Raw genomic sequence first — 12195 nt, 5'->3', positions numbered from 1 at the left:
TAGGGCTGTCCCAACTCAATGACCCAGTTTTTATTGTGTCACATCTCACTGTCAGTTGCTGACTGCTACCAGCTTGCCTAATCCTTTTTCCTGCCCCTTATCAGTTTTTCCTTAATTCAAAAATCTTTTTTTTTTATTCTGTGCTTTTCTCCTTTCATAGCTTTCAAATTCCCCCCCCCCCCTTTAAGAGACTTGATGCCCCTGCAGTAGCCACTTAGAAACACAAAGACAGACAGATAACTAAGGTCCAAAAGTCTGTTCTTGTCAAAATTTCCATTGCCCTTATTCTGAAACAGGCAATTTGACATGCCAGCTTCGGTAGACATTGTTGTGAGTAGAAAGGTGGGCAAGTAAATGAAAGAAAGTGGCTACTGCTTCCAAGCCTGTAGAAACTGGAGGTTTCATACATGATGAGGTCTATATGTAGTTTGCCCTAAATGAATGTATTCCAAGATTGTTCCAGAAAGATCTATACAAGTAATAAGCTAGCAACTTGTGTGCCATTAAGAGGGTACATTTTATTTTATACTGTACATCATCCATCAAAGGGTTTCTAGTTAAAAAATCTCACATAAATTAGCAAGTACATACACACTATGACATTATTATGGTTCTTTCAGTCAGTAAACTGTCTGGATTTTGTTGCTTTATCATCCTGAAATACAGAAATTAACATCTTCAACTCTTTAGTGAGAATGACATAAGTATTTGTATTCAGAAAGAAAGAGTGTTAAAATTTAATTTCAGATAGACATACGATGTTTACTGTAAAGTTTTACTGATATTTGTTTTTATATTACCTTCATTTCTAAACATAGTCCTTCTCCCTCCTCTACCCAGAGAGTCATCCCCTTTAACAAAAACAAATAATAAAAGGGGAGGGGAGCAACTTAGAAAAACTAACCAACTCATTAATGAAGTCTGACAATATATGCAACTTTCATCTGTAGTTCACCTCTGGAAAGAAGGGAGAGAGGTACATTTTTATCTTTTCTTAAAAGACAAATTAAATTTTATAATCACAGCATTCAATCACATAGTTATTATAATCACATAGCAATCCCATGTTTTGTTTTTGTTTTTTGTTCCATCTACCTTGTTCTAGTCATATTGCTTTCTTGGTTCTGCTTATTTCATTCTGAATAATTTCAAGTAAGTCTTCCCTTGTTTCTCTGAATTCTTCACATTCATAATATTTTAACATACCATCATATTCCATTACATTCACATAGTATGATTTTATTAGGCTTTCTCCTAAAAAACACCCAAAGGGCATTCAGTTTGTTTCCAGTTCTTTGCTACCACAAAAAGACTAGAATAAATGCAACTTTTCTTTGTTTCTTTGACCTCCTTATGTCATATACTTAGTAGTAGAATCTTTGGGACAATGAGTTTACAAATTTTAGTTATTTTCTTAGCATAATGCTAAAGTGTTTCCCAATATGGATTGGTTAGAGTAGACCAATCTATTGCTACACCAATAATTTATTAGTGTGCCCACCTTTCCAAAACCCTTTCAAAATGAACTTTTTTCATCTTTTGGAAAGGTATAGTTGGATAGAGCAGTTAGGCAGCATATTGGATAGAGTACTAGACCTGGAATGAGGAAGACCTGAGTCCAAACCAAGTTGGTCTGTAAATAACAGATACTTACTAGCTGAATGACCTTCAACAAGTCACTAAACCTTTGCCTGCCTCAGTTTCCTCATCTGCAAGACTAGAAGAATAATAGCACCTACCTTCTAGGATTGTTGTGAGGTTCAAATAGGACAATATCCATAAAGTGTTTTATAAATCCTAGTTATTATTATTGTCATCTTTGCCAGTTTGCTGGGTGAGGTGAAATATCAGGGTTGTTTTTATTTGCATGTCTTTTATTATTAGTGATTTGGAATATTCTTTCATATGGTTAGTAAAGTCTTCTGAAAAATTTTGGTTAAAATCTTTTGACCATTTATTCATTGAGATATAGCCTCTGTCAGTCTCCTTTTGAATTCTCCAAGGGCTTTGGGACTCTTCAAGTCCAGTCCCCTTTGAAACCCACTTTTGGGGACTTATCAAGTTTTGAGTCTTTTGGGGGATTCCTCAAACATGGAGTTACTTTAAGCAATTTTCACTTCAAGTGTCCATATGGAAGATGGAAAAGGTCAACCCCACTTCAGATTGCTAAAGGAAAAGACTGGGAAAATATGAGAGGAGCTGGTTGAGCTATGGGAAGGGCTCTTTCACTCTTCATTGTATGGTATATGTTCTCTTACATCTACTTTCTCTGAATTTCTTTTTTTTGCTACTGATTTGGATAAATGGGTTTCTTTGCCATTTTCTCTGTTGTGGAACTGGTATTGCATGGAAAAGGGGTCAAGCCTTGGATATAGAAAGTGGGGTCCTTCTTCCCTCACAAATGAAGGGATCAGAAGTTAGATGGAACCTGATCCTATACCCCCTAGAATAATAATACTTAAGGAAGCAGAAAAATTCTAGCCCAGTAGCCCCTCTCTCTGAAAAGAGCAGGTCAGCCTCCAGCCCCAACTTCCTACTTCTCTTCTTGGCTGAAATGAAAGTATGAAAGGCTCCCTTAGAGAAGGATGAGGGGAGAAGAGGCTAGAGATGTCTACTCTACCTCTCTTTGAGTCACACAGCAGTTCTCTTTACATGGAGGTCTCATTATACATGTGGGGTGTTCAGGAAGGACTAGCACCTCTGGTGTGAAGGTATGCTAAGCCCCTTTCAGGGTTACTCATATGCCTTTGGTGTCCACCTTCACCCAACTCTCATGTGTGGCTCCAAGAAGCCGTAGTAGCATGCACATTGACCATACCCCAGTAAAACCATTTTGGCAGACAGGCTAAACCAGGTTGAGGGTATCAGGCCCCAAACATGTTGGTGAGTTAGGGGGATGTTTAACTCAAGTGTGTGAAGACCTTCCCTGGCAGAATGAGTAGATGTGAACAATTTGTTCCAACGGCCATGAAGATGGCTGAATCAGGCATTGGGAGCACTTAGGGCTTGGTCAGGCATCAAAGATGTCAGGCATCTTAGGACCATTGGACTCTGATGATTCAGAAAGAGAGAGTGAGACTCATGACTTTGTGCAACTCTGCCTCATTTAAATCCAATATATGTGCAAGTCAAGTCATCACTCATGATGTCTTTGGTCCTCTTCAAAACCAGAAAAACAACAATGGCAACAACTACTTATGTGGGGTTTGTCACCTTCCCTATTCTATAAATGCTTATTCCTCTCCCCACTCCTGCCCCTACCAATTCAGACTGATGAGTGCACTACTGTTCCAGCACAGAAAGCTCCCTAGCTGCTCTTGAAGTACTTAAGCAACACAATGCTTATTAATCAGACTTTGGGTAATACGGATCAGTCAAGTCATAAAACATTTATTAAGCACCTAAAATGTGCCAGGCTCTGTGCTAAGCACTGGGGATACAAAACGATCATTGCCATCCAGAAACAGTCTAATGGGGAAACAACAGGCAAACTATATGCAAGCAAGCTATATACAGGGTAGATTGGAGGTAATCAACAGGGCGAAGGAACTAGCATTAGGAGGGATCAGAAATGTTTCTTGTAGAAGGTGGGATTTTAGCTGGGACCTGATGGAAGACTGAGAATCCATGAGATGGAGATGGGGAGAGAGATTCCAGGTATGGAGATGTTCAGTGAAAATACATGGAGTAAGGAGATGGAGTGTCTTGTTCAAAGAGCACAAAGAAAGCCAGTGTCACTCTATCACAGAATAAGTGGCAGGGAGTAAGGTTTAAGAAAACTTGAAAGGAAAGAAGGGGACAGATTAATTTTTTTCTTCTTAAAATTATTATTATTTATTTCATTAAATATTTCCCAATTATATGTAAAATAATTTTTTTACAATCTTTTTTTTTTCAATTTTGAGTTCCAAATTCTCTCACTTCCTCTTATCTCACCCCCTCCCTGAGAAGGCAATTATACATATGAGGACATGCCAAATATATCTCTGTATTAGCCATGTTACAAAAGAAAACACAAATAAAACAATAAAAATAAAGTTAAAAAAATCCTATGCCTCAATCTGCATTCAAAGTTCCTTAGTTCTCTCTCTGGAGGTAGATAGCATTTCTCATCATGGGTCCTTTAGGATTGTCTTGGATCATTGTCTTGATCAGGGTAGCCAAGTCTTTCATTGCTGATCATTGTACAATATTACTGTTATTGTGTACAATGTTTTCCTGGTTCTGCTCACTTCATTTTGCATGAATTCATATAAGTCACCATCCTGCCTGTCATTTATTATAGAACAATAGTATTTCACCACAATCGCATATCACAATTTGTTCACCCATTTCCCAACTGATTAGCATCCAGAGGGGCCAGGTTAAAAAGGACTTTAAAGGATTTTATATTTAATATTGAAAGTAATAAGGAGACACTGGAGTTTACTGAGTAAGAAGGTGATATGGTCAAACCTATACTTTAGGAAAATCACTTTAATAGCAGAACAAAGGGTGGACTGGAGTGGGGAGAGACCTGAGGCAGGGTGACCAATCAGCAGACTATGATAAAGCCCAGGTGTGAGGTTATAATGCTCTATACCAGGAAGGTAGCAGTGCCAGAGGAGGGAAGGGGGTGTATATAAAAGATGTTATAAAGGTAGAAATGATAGGACTGGGCAACTGATTGGATGTGGGGAGTGAAGGAATTGAAAATTAAATCTAGTTTGTAGGCTTTGGTATCTTTGAGGATGGTGGTACCTTTGATAGTAATACAGAAGTAGGGGAAGATAATTTGTCCAGTTTGGGATATGTTGAGTTTAAGATGTCTACAGAATATCCAGTTCCAAATGTTTAATAGGAATCTGGATATGCAAAGCTGGAAAAGATAAGTAAAAAAAAAAATCCCACCATTTCTTCCAGAAGTTCACATAGACTGGCTCCATCATAAAGTCCCAATTCAGGTAGTAAGACTGAAAAAAAAGAATAAGTACAAGAAAACAACAATAAAGAAATTTTACAGAATCAGGGACAAGCCTCAAAACAGAAACACAGAAGAATAATTCCAAATCATCTGCCAGAAGGACCCCAAAGAAAATAACAGATTTGTCATTATTACTATTATTTGCTTTTTGGGAGGGGGGAGAGGGGAAGGCAGGGCAATTAGGGTTAAGTGACTTGCCCAAGGTAACATGGCTAGTAAGTGTTAAGTGTCTGAGGCTGGATTTGAACTCAGGTCCTCCTGACTCCAGGGCTGGTGCTTGAAAATAACAGATTTGTCATAAGCTCTATTGCAATTCATGAGAGAAATGAAGTAGAGGTTGAAACATAATCACAAAAATGAGCACACTGGGGGGAAAGAGGGAGGAAAGAGGAAGGATGGAACTTATTATTTCACATAATCAGGATATATGAGAAGTCTATACAATCATGAAGGAAGGTGTGGAGAGATGGGCTACCCATGAACATTTTCACTTGAACTATACAAAGGAGGGCTGGACACACACACACACACACACACACACACTTGCATAAAGCATTTCATATAAGAATACATTAAAGTCATATGGAATCAGATGAGGATGGAGAGAGGAGACAGAGAGATTAAAAGGGAAAATAGATTTGGGGGGGTTATTCAGAAGCAAGCTCTATCTTCATAGGATAGAACATCGGTGGGAGGATAAAAGGAAAGAAATAAAGGGTAATAATCCGTGATAGTGGACTGGAAGAAGGGAAAGGAATAGAAGGACAGAATTGCATTAAATCAGATGAATAGTGTTCCATGCATCCCTTATCTCTCAATATCTTTTTTGAATGAAGGAGCGGGAGATAAAGAGGGAAAGACAAAAGGATGGAATGGAAGGAAATACACAGTTAATATCACAGGTGTTAAGGTGAATGGATTGAAAGCACACACAACACAGAGGAGAGTAGCTGAATCCAACAATATATTGCTTATAGACAATAAAATGAAACAAAGATTCATGCAAATTAAAATTTATTTGAACAAATTTTGAACAAAATTTGAACAAAATTTCTTTTGCTTTAGGTGAACTAAAAAAAGCAGGGGTAGTAATCATGATTGCAATTTTAACTCAGTATAGACTGAAGTATACATTTTAACTTTGGAATTTTTCTTGGAATTTTTGTGTATGGTTTCTTTTACAACATGGCTAATATGAAAATGTTTTGCTTGACTTCACATATATAACCAATATCATAGTGCTTGCCTTCTCAAAGGGTGGAGGAGAGGACAAAGAGAAGGGAGGGAATTTGTAACTCAAAATTTTTGAAATGAATGTTAAAACATTTTACATGTAATCAGGAAATAGTTGATGAAATAAATACTTTTTTAAAAAAATTTCTCTCCCATATTTTCTCCCATACCCCTTTCGACTTTTCCAGTAGGGCATGGTAGATCTCTAGGCCCCAGTGCCTGTATATCTTATTTCCCAATTATATGTAAAATAGTATTAATAATAGTATATATAAACATTTGATTTCAAAACTTTGAATTCCAGATTCATTCCCTTCCTCCCTTGTCTCCCATCCTTACTGGGAAGATAAGCAGTTCAGTATAGGTTGCACATGTATAGCTAACACAAAACAATGACATAGTAGATATACTATAAAAGACTGATTATATTTCCCTCCCTCCTATCCCACCTCCCACTTGTTCTATTCTCTACTTTGATCCCATCCTTTTTCAAAAGTGGGTGCTTCCAACTTCCCTCCCCCCTTGCCTGCCCTCCCTTCCATCATCCCCTTCCCCCCTACTCTCCTATGGGGTGAGATACCCTATTTAGTGTGTATTTCATTCCCTCCCCAAGCCAAATTCAATGAGAATAAGGTTGACCCATTCCCTTTTGCCTTCCTATTCTTCCCCTCCATTGTAACCATTTTTGCTTGCCTCTTCTATATGAGATAGTTTACCCCATTCTGTCTCTCCCCATCTCCTCTCATTATATTTCTCTCTCACCTCTTAATTTCACCTTTTAAGTATCATCCCTTCCTATTATATTACTCCTGTGCCCTCTATCTATGTATACCTGTAAACATATATACACACATTCACATATTTATTCATATGCCCATATACACTCATATATAGACATATATATATATATATATATATACACACACACACACACACACACACACACACACACACATATAATTCTATTCCCTTCAACTATTTTCATACTGAGAAAAGTTTCATCAGTTACAATTACTGTTTTCCATGTAGGAATGTTAATAGTTCAACTTTGATAAGTTTCTTATGATTTCTTTACCCTGTTTACCTTCTCATGCTTCTCTTGCTTCTTGTATCTGAATGTCAAATTTTCTATTCAACTCTGGTTTTTTCATCAAGAATGCTTGAAAGTGAGGCAGGCCCAGAAGAGGTCTGATCAACTTGGAGGGCAAGTCGTCCCACCAACCACAAGGGCCACTACCAGGCCTATCACCAAAGGGCTGGGACTGGAAAGAGCAAGGTAAGAACCAAATACAGGGGCCCCTGTCCTGGACAGCAAATACTCCTGAGATTACCACTTCATTGCCCAGAAATTAAAAAAAAAAAGCCCCTATCAGGACCTCCAGGATGACAGAGTGAAACTCACCTGCTCCAAACCCCGCCTCTGACCCTGAAAACATAGTAACTCTTGACCCAGGGCAAAACCCTCTACAGTAAAGGCTTGGGATCCCTAGAGGAAGGGCGTGGCTAGGGCCCTGCCTCAAAATGGGTAGAAAGCAGACTACAAAGACAAAGACTCTGGAGTCCTACTATCCTCAGAGGGAGGAACCAAACTCAGAGGGAGACAATGTGGAATACACACCCACAGCTGAAACATCAACAGGGAATGGGTCCCAAGCACAGAAAGCTCTCCTAGATGAGATCAAAAGGAACTTTGAAAACCAAATGAGAGAGATAGAAGACAAAATGAATAATTCTCTCAAAACCAAAATAGCAGAAGTAGAAAAACATTATAATGAAGAAAACATCTCTCTAAAAAAAAAAGTGTATGATGTGGAAAAGGAACTCCAAAAATTAACCAAGAAAAATGATTTCCTAAAAACCAGAATCAACCAAATTGAAACAAATAACTCTATGAGGAACCAAGAATTAGTCAAACAAAACAACAAGAATGAAAAATTAGAAAAAGAGGCAAAATACCTCAGAGAAAAAATAACTGACCTGGAAAACAGATCCAGGAGAGATAATCTGAGAATCATAGGCCTACCAGAAAATCATGATGAAAAAACGAGCCTAGACAACATTCTCCAAGAGTACATTAAGGAAAACTGCCCTGAGATACTAGAAAGAATGCTTGAAAGTCCTCTATTCCACTGAATGACCATATTTTCCCCTGAAACATGATACCCAGTTTTGCTGGGTAGGTGATTCTTGGTTTTAATCCCAGCTCCTTTGCCCTCCGGAATATCATATACCAAGCCCTTTGATCCCTCAGTGTAGAAGCTGCCAGATCCTGTTTGTATTTCCACAATATCCAAATTGTTTCTTCCTGACTTCCTGTAATATTCTCTCCTTCATCTGGGAATTCTGGAACATGGCTATAATATTCCTAGGAGTTTTCTTTTGGGGATCTTTTTCAGGAGGTGATCAGTGGATTCTTTCAACCTCTATTTTGCTCTCTGGTTCTAAAACATCAGGGCAGTTTTCTTTGAGAACTTCCTGGAGGATGATTTCTAGGTTCTTACTTTGATCATGGCTTTCAGGTAGTCCAATAATTTTTAAATTATCTCTCCTGGATCTATTTTCCAGGTCAGTGGTTTTTCCCATGAGATATTTCACATTGCCTTCTATTCTTTCATTTGTTTGGATCTGTTTAACAGCATCTTGATTTCTCATAAAGTCATTAGCTTCCATTTGCTACAATCTAATTCTGAAGCAATGATTCTCCTCATTAAGCTTTTGAGATTCTTTTTCCATCTGGAAAATTTGGCTTTTTAAGGCATTCTTCTCCTCATTGCCTTTTTGAGCCTCTTTTGCCATTTGAGTTAGTCTATTTTTTTAAGGTGTGATTTTCCTCAGTCAGGCTGTTGACTGTCAGTTCATAATTTTCTTGCATCATTCTCATTTCTCTTCCCAATTTTTCCTCCACTTCTGTTATCTGCTTCTTAAAGTCCTCTATGGCCTGTAACTAGCTTGTATTTTCCTTTAAAGCTTTCAGTGCAGGAGTTCTGACTTCACTGTCTTCCTCCTGTTCCATGCTTTGGTCCTTTTTGTCCCCAAAATAGGAGTCTAATGTTGGAATCGTCTGTCTGCTTTGTTTCCTTTGCCTGGTCATATCGCCCCTCAGTCACTTGACCCCTGGGCTTTTAGCCACAGTAGGACTCTGCCACCAGACAGGGGAGCTTTTGTCCCAAATGCTGGGGTTTTCTCAGCTTCCAGAGGTATTAGATGGGTGCCCTCTCTCAGGCCTCCACATGCTTGGGCAAGGTGGACACATACCCCAGGACCTCCACCCTAGACTGCAATCCAGATCCAAGGAGGTTAAAGCAAGAGCGATTACCACTTAGACAGGTCACTTGGTCCCCCTACACTCTGCAGATCAGGAGCTGAAGCTGCCACGTGGCACTGGCTGGCTCTGCTGGGCATCTCAGTGGCTTCTCGCTCCAGGGGCAAAAGGCAACACACTCCCACTTATTGGGTCCCAAAGTCCAGACTGCACTGATCTCTCACTTTGTCCTTTGCATCTATGTGTTGATAATTCTGGAAATGGCCACAGTTGGTGCTAATCTGGAGTCCCTCAGGCCAGTGCCTGGTCAGGCCCACCCTGGGGCTAAAACTTCTGGCTCATATGGGCCTGGGCTCGGCTACCAGAGTGCTGCACTGGCCTATTCCTGCCGGTCTGCCAGGCTGTCCTCAGTGGGAGGTTAGCTTCTTTGTGTCATTTTGTGGGTTCTGCAGCTCCAAAGTTTGTTCAGAGTCCCCTTTTTACATTGATTGGGGAAGGTGGAAGCCTGAGCCATTTGGAGGTCCTGCTTCTACAATAAATACATATTTTTAAAAAATTTTAAAGGAGAATATTTAAAATAAATTATGATCTCCAAGAAGGCAACACATTTTAAAAGAGCTGATTTTAAAAATCAAAAAAGGGAAACTATATAATGCCTAAAGCCACCATAAACAATGAGTTAATGTCAATACTTAATACGTACATACCAAATGACATATTAACTAAATTCTTAAAAGGAAACAGTTTACAGTATGAAATACACAGTAAGAATAAAATAGTTGGGAATCTCAATATACCTATCTTAGATCTCTACATAAATATAACTATAAGATAAATAAGAAGGAAGTTAAGGATCTGATTCAAATTTTAATCAGCCACTTGAGAAATATTTGTTAAGCACCTACTATGTGCCAGATACTGTGCAAAGGGCAAGGGATAAAAAAAAAGATAATTGATAGTCCCTGCTCTCAAGGAGCTCACAGACTAATGTTGTAAACATGTTCAAACAAGCTATAGATATATGATAAATTGGAAATAATTAACAATGAGAAGGCACTTGAAAGAATGGGAATCATGAAAGGCTTCCTGAACAAAGTAGAATTTTAACTGAAACTTAAAGGAAGCCAGAGAAGCCAAGAGGCAGAGCATTTGAGGCATAGGAGACAGCGAGTGAAAATGCACAATCAGGAGGGGGAGTGTCTTGTTCAAGGAACAAAGAAGTTAATGTTACTGGATCATGGAGGCCATGGAAGGGGGAGGTATAAGAAGACTGGAAAAGTGGGCAGGGCAGGTTATGAGGACTCTGAATACCAAACAGAGGATTTCATATTTGATCCTGGAGATAAAGGGGAGCCACTGGGGTTTATTGAATACGGAGGTAACATGGTAAGATTTATGCTTTAGGAAGATTTATTTGACAGCTGAGTGGCAGATTGACTAGAGTGAGGAGAGAGTTATGGGAGGGAGACCCACCAGCAGGCTATTATAATAGTGTAGGCATGAGATGATGAGGGACTGCACCAGGGTAGTGGCAATGTCAGAGGACAGAGGTGGGGAGGAGTATAGGAGAGATGAATGAAGAGTCAAAGATAGATCTCTAGTGTTTACTGGATGAGAACATCTAGGAGAATAAGGATTCTTCAAATATTCATGGTACTTAGCAAAGATCACCAATATACTATACCAGGGGTTTACAAATTATGGCCCATGAACTAGAATGTTTTTTACATTTTAAAATAAAGTTTTATTATCTTAATTTTTTAAAACCATTCTTAGTTTATGGGTTATACAAAAACAGGCAGCAGTCCAGATTTGTCCCCCAGGCCATAGTCTGCCAACCCCTGAACTAGGCCATAGAAACAGAAAAAAAAACACAGAAAACAGACATATTAAATATATTAGTTACCAACCAAAAACTATATTTAAAACTACCAAAATATATTCAAAACTACCAAAAACTGTATTTAATAAAAGACCTTTAAAGAAAGTACTAAAAATTAATTGGAGACTAAATAACTTAATCCTCAAGAATTCATGGTCAAAAGAACAAATAATAGAAACAAAATTAAATTTCAGAAGAAAAAAAAGTCACGAGAATGACACAACATGCAAAAACTTTTAAAATGCAGCTAAAGCAATCCTGAGGGGAAAATTCATTTCTGAACATTTTTGTCCACAAAAAAGAAAAAGAATGGATCAATGAATGAGGAATGCCACTGAAAAAATTAGAAAACCAACAAATTTTAAAACTAACAAGGTTAGTTTGGCATTTAACTGAAAGTGCCAAAACAAATTCTGAAAACAAAGAAATTAATAATATTTAAAGAAAAAAACATTGAATTGACTAATTCAAACAATTAAAAACTGAATTCGATTGAATAAACAAAAACAAGAAAATAGGTAAAATATTTGATATTCTGATTTAAAAGGAAGGGAAGAGACCAAATTGTCAATATCAAAATTTAAACAGAGAAATTACAACAAAGAAAAAAAGAAATTATTAGAAACTATCCTGCCCAATTATATGCTAACAAATAATGTAAGTGAAATGAATAAGCATCTACAAAAATATAAAATACCCAGATTAAAATAAATAAATTATTTAAATAACACAACCTCAGATAAAGAAACTGAAAAAGTCACAAAGTTCAAATGAAATACTAAAGGAAAAAGAAATGTAGGACCAGATGGGTTTACAAATAAATTCTATTACTCAAAAAAAAAACTATTGAGGAAC

General features: G+C 37.9%; 1 long non-coding RNA gene across 2 annotated transcripts in view; it reads right to left on the bottom strand.

Annotated features, from left to right (window-relative positions):
* The window catches only part of LOC138146873 (uncharacterized), a 278700-nt gene that overhangs the window by 93879 nt on the left and 172626 nt on the right, over positions 1-12195 (bottom strand). The gene's annotated exons all lie outside the window — the stretch shown is intronic.

Source organism: Petaurus breviceps, unplaced genomic scaffold (assembly GCF_028583685.1).
Source record: "Petaurus breviceps papuanus isolate PSGF00001 unplaced genomic scaffold, PetGlider_PUasm1.0 90775, whole genome shotgun sequence".
Taxonomy (NCBI): domain Eukaryota; kingdom Metazoa; phylum Chordata; class Mammalia; order Diprotodontia; family Petauridae; genus Petaurus; species Petaurus breviceps.
The sequence above is the reverse complement of the archived record's forward strand: the minus strand, read 5'-3'. Positions and strand labels throughout refer to the sequence as shown.